General features: G+C 50.3%; 1 protein-coding gene across 2 annotated transcripts in view; it reads right to left on the bottom strand.

Annotated features, from left to right (window-relative positions):
* Nucleotides 1-12,671, bottom strand: part of LOC144797444 (aldo-keto reductase family 1 member B1-like) — a 303,524-nt gene that overhangs the window by 126,720 nt on the left and 164,133 nt on the right. The window lies entirely within an intron of this gene.

The following is a 12,671-nucleotide window of genomic DNA, read 5'->3' as shown; positions in this document are numbered from 1 at the left end:
AAATTCAAGAAGACACCCCTCAGAAACACTAGGCCCATGCAACACTCACTACCCCTGGGCATAAGGGATGAAAAGTAGGCAAAATAAGTGCAGGCCTCAGACACTGCCTCTCCTCAAAATGGCCCCCTTACACCCCAAGCACATGTTGCTGCCTGTACCAGCCAGCACTCAAGATGGCCACCACCACCACCCACATGGCCAGACCACATCAACAGTACACCCCCAAAAAACAGAAAAACAGCCAGAAATCACCACAATCCAATGCCATCCATGATGTTTACATCAAAGAGAGTGAGACAACACCACAGGCACACTCAGTCCATGCACCACCACCACCCCTGGGCAAGCAAAAGGCCACACCAGCAGCCCCCCAAAAACGACAAAAAACAATAAAATAAGCACAATCCCAGCCCATCCATGGCCTCAATTATGTTTAAATTCAAGAAGACACCCCACAGAAAGACTAGGCCCATGCAACACTCACCACCCCTGGGCAAAGGGCCACACCAGCAGGCCCAAAAAAACGACAAAAAACAATAAAATCTGCACAATCCCAGCCCATCCATGGCCTCAATGGTGTTTAAATTCAACAAAACAGTTGTATCATGCACCCATAACCAACCCTGGTCCTACTGGATACTGTGGCTACCCACAATATAATTTATTTAATTTTCTGAAAAAGTTCCAAAATTGTACTTGCAGCAACTGTAATGCCCCAAACAAACTTACTTGTGAAAGTTGATTTCTAATCCAAAAGTGATCCAAAGACAGTCAAAAAGGCCTCAAATCCAAATATCCAGCAGCACCCACAAAAAGTAATCCTTCCAGCTCCAGATCCAAATGAAAGTGACCAGGAGATGGACAAAGCACTGGGAGGAGCCTGCTGGACAGGAACAGGAAGTTGGAGACTGTGGGGCACTTCCTTCCTCCCCCCCCCCCCCCAAAATGGACTCCTTGCAAAAAAAAAGGCCATGCAAATGTCAACCTGAGGAGTGATTCTGATAAAAATCATAATTTTCTGAAGGTTTATCCTGTTTGCTGGTGATTTTCTTGTGCGAAATTGCAAAATCTCTATTTCGCAAGTGCGAGATTGTTCCTTTCCGCCGCAACTACATGTTCGCAATTGCGAACTCTCGCGAGGTGTGCTGTGCAAGGTGGCAAGCCGCGAGTACGTATTCGCGGGCGACAAACTCCCGCGGGAACACGCAGCAAGATCTAAAATGGCGCGTCACTCGCAAAGAAAAACAACTCGGCAAACGCTAAAATGACGGAAAGTGAACGCCGTGCACCACGCCGCGCGCCGCAACCAAGCAAAAAATCCGCCGCGAGCGGATTCACGGATTTTCGACAAATTCGCGAGCGTTCGCGGATTGCGGATTTGCCGAAAATCCGAAAAATCCGCGAGCGGAGCGGATTTTACGCCCATGCTTAGCTAGGGTTAGGTGGGAGTGGGCAGGTAACAAGGGGGGTCGCAGCCAAAGACAGGGACAGCCAGGACAGCTCTGTGGCCCGATGGTGCCAGGGCCCACCCAGGTTGGAGCGACCTGGGGGGCAGAGGGGGATCCAAGCCGGCGGAGGTCGGCAGAGTGATGGGTGGCATGGCGGGGCGCAAGATGGCCTCAGGACGCCGGCTTGAAGTAGCAGGGGAGTCCGCGGCAGTCTACACTCTGGGCAATGGGGTTGTGTGTGGCGAGTGGTAGCGAGTGGCGGGCATCTGGAAGTTTCTCACTACCTCAATGACTTTCTTTTTGTGAGTTGGGCACGTTCAGGGGACTGTGGCAGGGCACTGTCACAGTTTCAGGAGATGACACAGCTCTTTGGAGTATCATTGGCGCCTGAGAAAATGGCTGGGCCCAGCTGTAGACTGACATTCTTGGGGATCAATCTGGACTCTGTTCAGTGGATAGCCTGGCACCCTGACGCGAATGTGATGGAAATAAAGGAGTGCCTGTTGTGGGCGATTGGGGAGAAGAGAATTGCGTTGAGGGTGGTGCAACAACTGTTGGGTTTCCTGAACTTCGCATGCAGGGTGGTGAGGGCAGTACGGACATTCTGCAAATGCCTCGGCATGGTCATGTCAGGCGCACTCATACCAAATCACAGGGTTTGGATCTCCATGGGGGTCCGGGCGGATTTGAGGACGTGGCTGACTTTCTTGACTGATTCCAATGGGGTGACACTGGATTTTGTGGAAGAAAAGATGGTTTGGCAAGTGCAAATCTACTCTGATGCTGCTGGGACAGCGGGCTTTGGGGTTTCTGGGATGGCAGGTGGTGCGCTGAGGACTGGCCGGCACATTGGGTGAAGCAGGGGAGGAGCATTGCGTTTCTTGTATTTTTTCCCCTGTTGGTAGCGCTGGAGGTTTGGGGTTCTGAATTTTGGAACTGATCGGTACTGTTCCATATGGATAACATGACTGTGGTCGAGTTGGTCAACTGACAGAGAGCAAGGGATTTGAGAGTGCTGAGTTTGCTGCGAAGTTTCATGCTGAAATGTCTGAGATTGAATGTGGTGTTTCGAGCTAAGCATGTCCCTGGGGCGAATAATGACATTGTGGATGCTTTGTCTCGTTCGCAGTGGCAACGGTTCTGGTGATTGGCACCAGGAGCAGATCAGTTCAAGAACAAGCTGCCGGACGGCATCTGGGCCTGGGGAAATGAGGGTTATAGGCCTGGTGGAGAAGTCTATAGCTGACACCATGAGACGGACCTACAGATTGGCCTGGGCGTAGTTTGCATCCTTTATGGGATGGTGTGGGAGACGTCGTTTGGAGACCGCTCAACTATGGAATAGGGAGTGTTGCTGTTTGTCTTACATTGCATTGACAAAGGTCTGTGTTTGTCGACGATTGCAGGGAAGTTGGCGGGAGTGTCTTTCTATTGCTGCTTGTTTTTTGGATTTGATCCTACAAAGGATGTGATCATTGGCAGGGTACTCAGAGGTTGATGCAGAGAGGGAGGGGGGGAGAGGGGCGTTAAGGGAGGCGATTACGTTTGACTTACTGGTCAGACTGGTTGAGGCCTTGCCTCTGTGTTGTTATGACAGTTTTGAGGTTGTGGTTTCCGTTTATGTATGGAGTTGATGTTTTTTGGGGCCTTCAGGGTGTCTGAGTTGTTGGGGACGGAAAGGGTAGGCGGGAGGAGATATGAGGAGATCAGGTTGGATGAAGGTCGCCTGGGGATTTAGTTGAGGCAGTCCAAGACGGATCAGTTGGGGCAAGGTAATTGGGTTTGGTTGTGTGAGAGTGGCTGCGGGGAAGTGTGTCCGGTGGTTGAATGGCGAAGTTTTCTACAGGCGAATAGGGGCGACAAGTGGGGACATTTTTGGTCATGCGTCTGGGGTGAAGGTGAAGGCAGCACAGTTATTGGCAGTTTTGCGCATGGCCTTTAGACGGTTGGGTTTGAATTCGGCGGGTTTTGGGACGCATTCTTTCCATATTGGGGCGGCGGCAGCACGTCAGGGTTGGTTTTGGGATAGGATTCGGCAGATTGAGCATTGTAAATCTAGATGCTGCGAGCGCTATGTGCGTAAATAAGGGGACTTGACCAGGGGCATTGCCTGACCGAGGAGGGGGGTGGGGGGGTTCGGGTTTCAAGACATAATATTAATGCCTTTTTCTCACTGGAGGTTGCGTGGGTGGCACGGGGGCCAAGATGGTCACGTGAATCGTTTGGCATTCGTTTGTGCATTGGGCCTCCAAGTGTACAACCGTAACCTGGTCTCAAAGGAAGACATCATGAGGAGCATTGGTAGGGAAAAGGGGGGATGCAATGGGGTGCACTATTGCCATGGCTCGCGAAGATGATTTCCCAGAAATCCATCCTGCCCAGATCGGTTAATACTGCATTTGGTAGAAAATGATCTGATTCGGCTGTCGGGTTTGGTGCTCTTACAGCTGATACAAAGAGACTTGGAGATAATGAAACAAAGAATGGCATTAACTTGCATTGCATGGACAGAATGTGTTCCTCTGAGAGTCTGGAGGGGGGTAATTAAACATGGGGCTGTTGAGAAAGCCCCCAGGATTGCTGAGAACTCATTAGAGGGCCGTCCCCTTTTTCAAACACTCCGCAAACATGCCTACTGGTGGTCTACTGGCTGGGAACTGAAGTTCCCTTGGTTGTTGAGGGTCATTGGAGGCCAAGAACCCCTATTGTTGCCACAAGTAAGTCCCCCACAGGGAGACTGCTCAGACCTCGTTAGAGGCCATGTCCCTTTTCTCAACCACTGTGCAAACGCTGCTCCTGGTGCACTTCAGGGTGGGGATGAGGTACCCTTGGCTGCTGAGGGTCATTGGGGGTCCTGGAAACCCTATTGTTGGCAGAATTAAGTCCCACATAGCGGGATTGATCAGATCTCTGCAGAGGCCCCATCCACTTTCTCAACCAGTGTGAAAAAAGCACCTCCTGGTCTACTGCTGGTTGAGGGATGAAGTCCCCTTGGCTGCTGGGGGCGTTGGGGGCCAAAACCCCTCCTGTTGCCTCCAGTTAGTTCACACTTTTCTCAACCACTCTGAAAACACACCTCCTGGCACACTACTCTTGGAGAATGAAGTTTAGGGGTGAACGTGCCAGTAAATCCTGCTCCACCGGTGGTTGGTGGAGTGTTTGCTGACGTTTGGGTTCCAAGCCCAGCACGGAGTGGAAAAACTCTGCAAACTTCACTGTCTTAGCGGAGTTTACCATCCACACCTATCAGAGACTCTCAACCCACTTACAGCCCCAGTCATAGTCTCTCACACCCACTTACAAACCTACTCAGACACTCATACTCCCACTGAGACACTTATGCACTCAATCACGCACTCAGTGCCAAAGGGTACAGTTAGGAAATAAAATGTAAAAAACCTTCCAAATTTACTGAAAAAAACAAAGGTTACATGGACATTATAGTTAGGAAATGAATAAAAAAAGCTGTAGAAATTCACTGAAAAAAACAAAGGTTACAGGGATGGTATAGTTAGGCCTAGATTTTATTTGCACAAAACTAGTGAAATTCAGCAGTTACAGTTACCTGAGCTAACTATGCATAAAGCCCCAGCAAGTCACTGCATATGACCTCACATATCACATCACTCATGACATGATCAGTGATATCACAGATGGAGTTACACCAAGTTTGGCAGAAAGCTAGATTTTGAGCTCTTTTGTCATTTGGTGTAAATCTGTTCAGTAGTTTTTGAGAAACTTAAGGAAAAAAATGTTTGATATTTGTGGACATGATTATTTTGCAGAGACATCACAATGAATTGTGAAAAAGCATGAGGTTGTGCAGGGAAATGCACAGCTCTGAATGGCGGTCAACACTTCAACCTGGAAATGTTGGCCGCCATCTTGGGACTCGACTTCACCGAGTTTAAAAGAAAAATAAATTGTCAAAACAGGGCAGTGGCAACAATAAAGTAAGAATTGAAATGTTGGCTTTAGTTGTTTTAATCATTTTTAAAACAATTTGATTACATGGCCTGATTTTCATGTTATTCTTTGTGATGTCTTTCATCATGTTATGTTTTGCACAGTATGTCTTCAATGTCTACACATCATGTAACTAAAATAAAAAAAAGTGTTTAACTATCACAGCAAGTATGTGATCGAGGCCAGGACTGGCCAAAACGTGTTATGACAGAGAATTTTGCAATAAACTGGAGAAAGTGAAGTGGTGTCGTGCCCGATTTCTTGAAGAAATAACAGGGGTTGTCGAGATATATGCAAATTCCCACAGTAAATCATTCTCTCCCATCTAACGGGCCGGTATGAGTGAAAGGTTGTGGTTACTGTTTTTGAAATAGAGAGTGTGGCACTCGATCTGTGTCGCAAAGAAGGCTCGCACTCCAGGATGTGTCTTATCGGAGAACTTTATTTGGCAATTATTTAGACCAGAAGGCCTTCATCACAGACAGAATCACATGCACTATCACTCTTTAAACAATCAATAAATCATGAACATGGTAGAAACCCTGCATGATCTACATGTAGAAAACATACGATTTTTTAAATACTGGGGAAAATTTAAATAGTAAAGGCTGTACTTAGTACGTCTTAATTCCACATTTCATTATTGTTATAAAAATATCAATGTGACAAAACAAATACATATACATATGTGATTACCGAAAACAAATGATGCCTCAAAAAGGAATGTTCTCCCACGTTTAGGAAATTAGCAGTTGTGCCAAAGGAATTTCACAATTATTTACTCAGTAGTACATGATTTCTACAGAAAAAGGGAGCTAAATATTTTGGCTAATGATCGCATGATGATATAAACAAACTCATGTTATAACATTCCTTAAGCTACTCCTCGTAAAAGATTGTACCCAGTAATGCCCGGTTACTCACCGGTAATATCCATTACTCCGAGTCCTGGTCTCCCAGTCCCATTCCTGACAAGTGAGCAGCTGGTCTGCTCTACAGAAACCCCTACCTAGCTGAGCTGTTTGCACTTCCCCCTAGGATGACGTCACCATCACGTGACTACAAAGGGGGAAGTGCATCAAGAAACATCCTGATAATACCAAAGAAACCAGAACGAAAAACAGACAATCACCCAAAGAAAACCCAAACCAGGGAGGGAGGGAAGGGCTCAGGAATGGGACGGGGAGACCAGGACTCGGAGTAATGGATATTACCGGTGAGTAACCGGGCATTACCTCCTCGTCCTGTCTCCCCGTCCCACTCCTGACAAGTGAGCCCATACCCAGGCACTCGGTGATTGTAAGAAAAAAACAGACCAAACAGTTTGAGAAAAAACAGGTCCAGTTTTAATCAACAGAAAAAGTACAGATCACAAATCATGTACCGCAGAAAGGACACTAGCCCCAAAAGCAGCAGAGGCCGCCATCCCCAACTGAAGCAGATAATGGGCAACAAACGTATGGGGAGAAGCCCACGTGGCAGCATTGCAAATGTCCCTCAAAGAGGCCCCCTTGAACATGGCCCAGGAGGAAGACACGCTCCGAGTCGACCGACCCTGAACAGAAGAAGGCAGAGGACAGTGGGCAGAATCGTAAGCAGAAATCACAGCGCCCCTGACCCAACGAGACAAGGTGGACAAAGAAGGCCGAAGCCCCAGCCCCGAGAGGCCATAGGTGACAAACAGGGAATCCCCCTAACGGAAACCAGCCGTACGCTCCAAGTAGATGCCGAGAGCCCTCAGCACATCCAATGAATGGAGGAGCACCTCCTCAGGAGAGGCAGGAGCCGGAAAAAACACCGGGAGAACAATATCCTCCTGACAGTGAAAAGAAGACACCACCTTAGGAAGAAAGAACTGACTTGGACGGAGAATGACCTTATCATTGCAAAAGCGCAAGAAGGGGGGGGAAGCCATCAGCGCCCCAATCTCACCAACCCTCCGCCCAGAAGTAATGGCCACCAGGAAAATAACCTTAGCAGAAAGGAACTTCAGGGCCACGGAGTCCAAAGGTTCGAAAGGAGGACCCGTCAAAGCCCGGAGAACCAAGGGAAGATCCCATGGAGGCACAGGAGAACAAGAGACAGGACGCTGAAGCAAGAAACTCCATAGAAGGCGAGCCACCAACGGGGAGACAGAGGAAACAGAGGAACCCCGAAAAGCAAGAATGGCAGCCCACTGGGCCCACAGGGAAGAAACCGCAAGCCCCAAGACGAAACCATCCTGCAAGAAGTCCAAAACCTTCACGGCCTCACAGGAGGCAGAAGAGAGACCCCTCACAAGACACCAGGAGGAGAAATTCTTCCAGTGACGGCCATACGACTTCAAGGTGGAAGGACGCCGAGAAAGCTGAAGGCATCGGGCAACCTCAACCGAGCAACCCAGACCCAGCAAACTCAAACTCTCAAGTGCCAAACCCCCAGCCGGAGGCGATGCAGGGAGGCAACTCCGAGAAGAGGAGCCCGCAGCGGAGAGGGAGACAGGGGAAACCGCCAATGCGGGCAAACAGAAAAGGTCAGCAGAAGGGGCTGGCGAGACCATTCCAGAACTACCAGGAGAACCTCCGCCCGATCCAAACGAATCTTCCGGAGGACCCTCGGAATTAAGGCAAACGGAGGGAAGGCAAACAGCAGACCCCTCGACCAAGGAAACGAGAAAGCATCGGTAGCCCACGCCAACGGAGAGGGAACTATGCTGCAAAACCGAGGAAGAAGGGCGGACTCCTCCGAGGCGAAAAGATCCAGCCAAGGAAGGCGGAACCGGAGGACAATCAGATCGAACAGATCCGGGGACAGACAGAGGGACACAGAGGAGGGGAACACCCTGCTTAAAGAATCCGCAGGCCCATTCTCTTTCCCCGGAAGATGGACCACCATCAGAGACAGGAGACACGACTCGGCCCAAAGGCCGATCTCCGGGAGAGGAGAAACAGAGCACGACACATGCCCCCCTGGTGATTCACATAAGAACGAACCACTTGATTGTCCGTCTGCACAGAGACCGCCCGACCCCGAAGGAGAGGAGCGAACCAAAGAAGAGCCAACCAAACCGCTCTCAACTCCTTCCAGTTCGAGGACTGGAGGGATTCGAAACTGGACCACCGACCCTGAGCCTTGGAGGCACCCAGAACGGCACCCCACCCCAAAGCACTGGCATCCGTGGACAACACTACCACAGACTGAGGAGGAAGGAGATCGAACCCCCGGGAAAGAGAGAGAGGGGACAACCACCACTGGAGATCAGCCCGAATCCCCGGAGTGACAGGGATCAGAGTCTCGTAGTCCAAGGATGCAGGATGCCAGTGCGACAGGACATGATGCAACAGTGGGTACAGATGTAGTCTGGACCAAGAAAGGAGATGCAGAGTGGACGCCATCTCCCCCTGACTCCGCAACCAGAGACGGGCAGACACCCGGGACTGGGACAGAAGCCAGGAAAGGTGACGAAACAAAGTCAACTGGCGTTCCTGCAAGAGAAAAACCATGTCCATGTCCATGCGGATTAGAGCCCCCAGGAACTTCAGGGACTGGGAGGGCACCAGGGAGGATTTCCTGTGGTTGATAAGGAACCCAAAGGAACCCAGCAGAAGACACACCTGGTCTACATCCGACAGAGCCTGTGAAAAAGAAGGAGAGACAATCAACCAGTCATCCAAATATGGAAACACCAGCAGACCCCTGGAATGGAGGATACCCACCAGAGGGGCCAAGAGCTTGGTGAACACCCTGGGCGCCGACGACAGGCCGAAAGGGAGCACCCGGAACTGATAGTGAAGGGCCCCCACAGCAAAACGGAGAAATCGCTGGTCCTCCGGACGGACAGGAACGTGCAGATACGCATCCATCAGATCCAGGGACGCCAGGAAGCCACCAGGAAGAACCAGAGGCAGGATGGACTGGAGAGTCACCATCTTGAAAGGACGATGGAGGACGAAGCGATTGACCCGCTTCAGATCCAAAACAGGACGAAGATCCAACGTGTCTTTCTTGGAGACCAGAAAGAGAATTGAATAGCAACCCCGGCCCCTCTCCAGCGGAGGAACCGCCACAATAGCCCTTTTCTCCAACAGGAGCTGCACACCTGCCAACAAAGCATCTCTTCGCAGAGGAAGACGAGGCAGGGGAGTCCGAACAAAACCCGGAGGAGGAGGAGAGGAAAACTCGATCCGGCAACCTTCCGAAACAGTCTGAACCTCCCAGGCATCCGGAACCGACAACCACTGGGCGCTGAAGGACTGGAGGCGACCACCAACCGGCAAAGGCAGACAGTCATTGAGAAGAGGAGGAAGCGGGGGTGGCAACACCGGCAGCGTCCCGGGGCTTGGCACTTCCAGGGGCCCCCCGGCCACGACCCCTGCCACGAAAGGGCTGAGAGGCGCCACGAGCAGGAGGCCCAAAGGCGCGACGGTAACCAAACCCACGACCCCGAGAAGGGGGGGCGGACAGGAGCCACCAGCTTGCGATTCTCAGCAGACTGCTTGACCATACCCTCCAGCTGAGGACCGAACACCTTGGAACCTTCAAAGGGCAACTTAAGGAGGACCGACTTCTGGGAAGAGTCCGCCTTCCAGGAACGCATCCCAATATGACGACGGGCAGCAATGGAAGCTCCAGAAGCAGCCGCCGCCGCCCCCAAATTGTCGAAGGAAAGATCCGACAGGTAACGCACCTGCAACTCCATCAGAGAAAGAAGAGGTATGGCATCCTCGCCGTCGTTCAGCAGAACCGACAGGGACCGGAAATCCTTAAGGAGCGACTGAACCATATAGTTAGAATACGCAGTCGCCCGGACAGAAAAATTAGAAGCAGCATAGGAACGCTTCACCGCCCCTTCAACACGTTTATCCACAGCGTCTGCAGGAAGGGCGTCCTCAGAAATGACCAAACCCTGAGAGGAAAGGCCAGCCATCAAATTGTCAACTTTCACAGCCTGAGGGAACTCAGCAGCAAAACCCTCAAGAGGGTAACGCCTGGACAGGAAATGAGAAAAAGTAGACTTGTCCACCTCCTTTCATTCGTGAGACAGCACATTGTGCACTGCCCCATGCAAAGGAAAAGAGTCCGGAGCAGGCTGGACATACTGCGTAAAAAAGTCATCCTCTACAACAGCATCCGCAGGAGGAGAGAAGCCCAAATTGGACCGCACATGGGTGAATAGTTCAGCGAGCTCAGCACCCTGAACAAAGCGAGCACGGACACCCTCATCATCATCAGGACCAACGTCATCCTCAGGAGCAGCCTGCGGATCCAGAGAAACACGAGGCAACTTGGGAGGAGGCCCAGCGCATCCCTAGCCAGGAAAGCAGCAGCCACATCCTCATTTATAAGCAGACGTAGGGCATCCAGAGGGGCCGCAGAAGAAGAAGCCTCAGAAGCCATGAGACAACCAAAGACAGAGTGCACAGCATCCAAGTCCAAAAAGTCAAAACGGGCACAGACAAGGACAGAAAATCAGCCCCGAAGGACCCCATATATAGGCCCGAGGACCCGAGCACCCGGGGGCAGAGGAAAATGTGGGCAGGCATAAAAAGCCCAGCCGGCCGCCAAAATTGCCCCCAAAAGCACAAGAACACAAGCACGCCCCATCACAAGCTCCACAAAGCCCCAGCTCGCTAATGCAGGGCGAAAACGGGACCGGAGACCACCCAGGAACGGCCGCTGAAGTAGGCCAACACACCCGGTGAGTGAAAGTGATCGGAGACGGCCGCTTACGCGAACCGCGTATAACCCAAATGCCCGAATACAGAGGCAGCGCGTGGGAAATGACATCGGAAACAAAGGCGGCCGCTAAAGCAGGCCGCCGGAGAAACAGCAAAAAACAACAACAGGGTAACTTACCCACATCCAGGCAAACCCGAACAGCACAGCCAGGCAGACCGGAACGTAGAGTGCAGAAAAAAAAGAACAGGATGTTTCTTGATGCACTTCCCCCTTTGTAGTCACGTGATGGTGACATCATCCTAGGGGGAAGTGCAAACAGGTCAGCTAGGTAGGGATTTCTGTAGAGCAGACTAGCTGCTCACTTGTCAGGAATGGGACGGGGAGACAGGACGAGGAGGTAATTGTACTCACATCATAAATGTAATCGCACACAAAACCGAGTTTTCGCAAAAATGAGACACATCCTGGAGTGAGATATATATATATATATATATATATATATATATATATATATATATATATATATATTTATATATATATATATATATATATATATTACCTACTGGCGGTCGCCAGTAGGTATATATAGTTAGGATTTTTTCTCTATGGGATTTTTGAAAATTCTATGTCTAATAACTTTGGCGTTTGTGGACGGAATTGGCTGAAATTTTCAGGGAAATGGAACATTTTGTTTCTGAGCAGCCCCTGAAAAGTTGGGGGGGTTTCGTCAAGGGGGGGCCGAGAAAAAAGGGGGGTCCCAAAACGTGTTTTTAACATTGAGTTTTCCATAGGGCGGTTGGCCTCACTTTTAGCCCGAACGGCTGAATGGATTTGCACGAAACTTGGCAAAATTGTAGGGACTGGTAGCCCGATGTGCCTTTGCTAGGTCTCAATATATGTGCTCCAGTGGATTTTGAGAAATTAACGTTCAAAAAAAGATATATATCTGTAACAGCGGACCGGGCAGCGTTCCAGTTCGCGTACTTTTCGCGGTACGGAGCTTTGTGAAGCGAAGCTGATTGGTTCTCCGGCGTCTGTAAACATTCCAAACAGTCCGTAGCGGCCGCCATCTTGTCTCTCGGTAGGATCGAGAGACAAGAGGAGGTCAAAGCGAAGGGGCAAATGACCATAAGGGGGCATAGTAGATCCTCGATGACCCCCTAGGTTTGATGTGGAGGTTTTAAAAGGGCCCCGCGGGGCAAAAAAAATAAATAATAATAATAATCGAACGGCTGAATGGATTTGCACGAAACTTGGCAAAATATTAGGGACTGGTAGCCCGATGTGCCTTTGCTAGGTTTCAATATATGTGCTCCAGTGGATTTTGAGAAATTAACGTTCAAAAAAAGATATATATCTGTAACAGCGCTCCGCTTCGCGTACTTTTCGTGTTACGGAGCTTTGCGAAGGTGATTGGTTCTCCAGCGTCTGTAAACATTCCAAACAGTCCGTAGCGGCCGCCATCTTGTCTCTCGGTAGGATCGAGAGACAAGAGGAGGCCAAAGCGAAGGGGCAAATGACCATAAGGGGGCATAGTAGATCCTCCCTGACCTCTTAGGTTTGATGTACCATTTTGCCAAGTTTGGTGTAATTCCGTTC

The sequence above is a fragment of the Lissotriton helveticus genome, chromosome 1_1 (genome assembly GCF_964261635.1).
Source record: "Lissotriton helveticus chromosome 1_1, aLisHel1.1, whole genome shotgun sequence".
Taxonomy (NCBI): Eukaryota; Metazoa; Chordata; class Amphibia; order Caudata; family Salamandridae; genus Lissotriton; species Lissotriton helveticus.
This window is presented reverse-complemented; position numbering and strand designations above follow the sequence as displayed.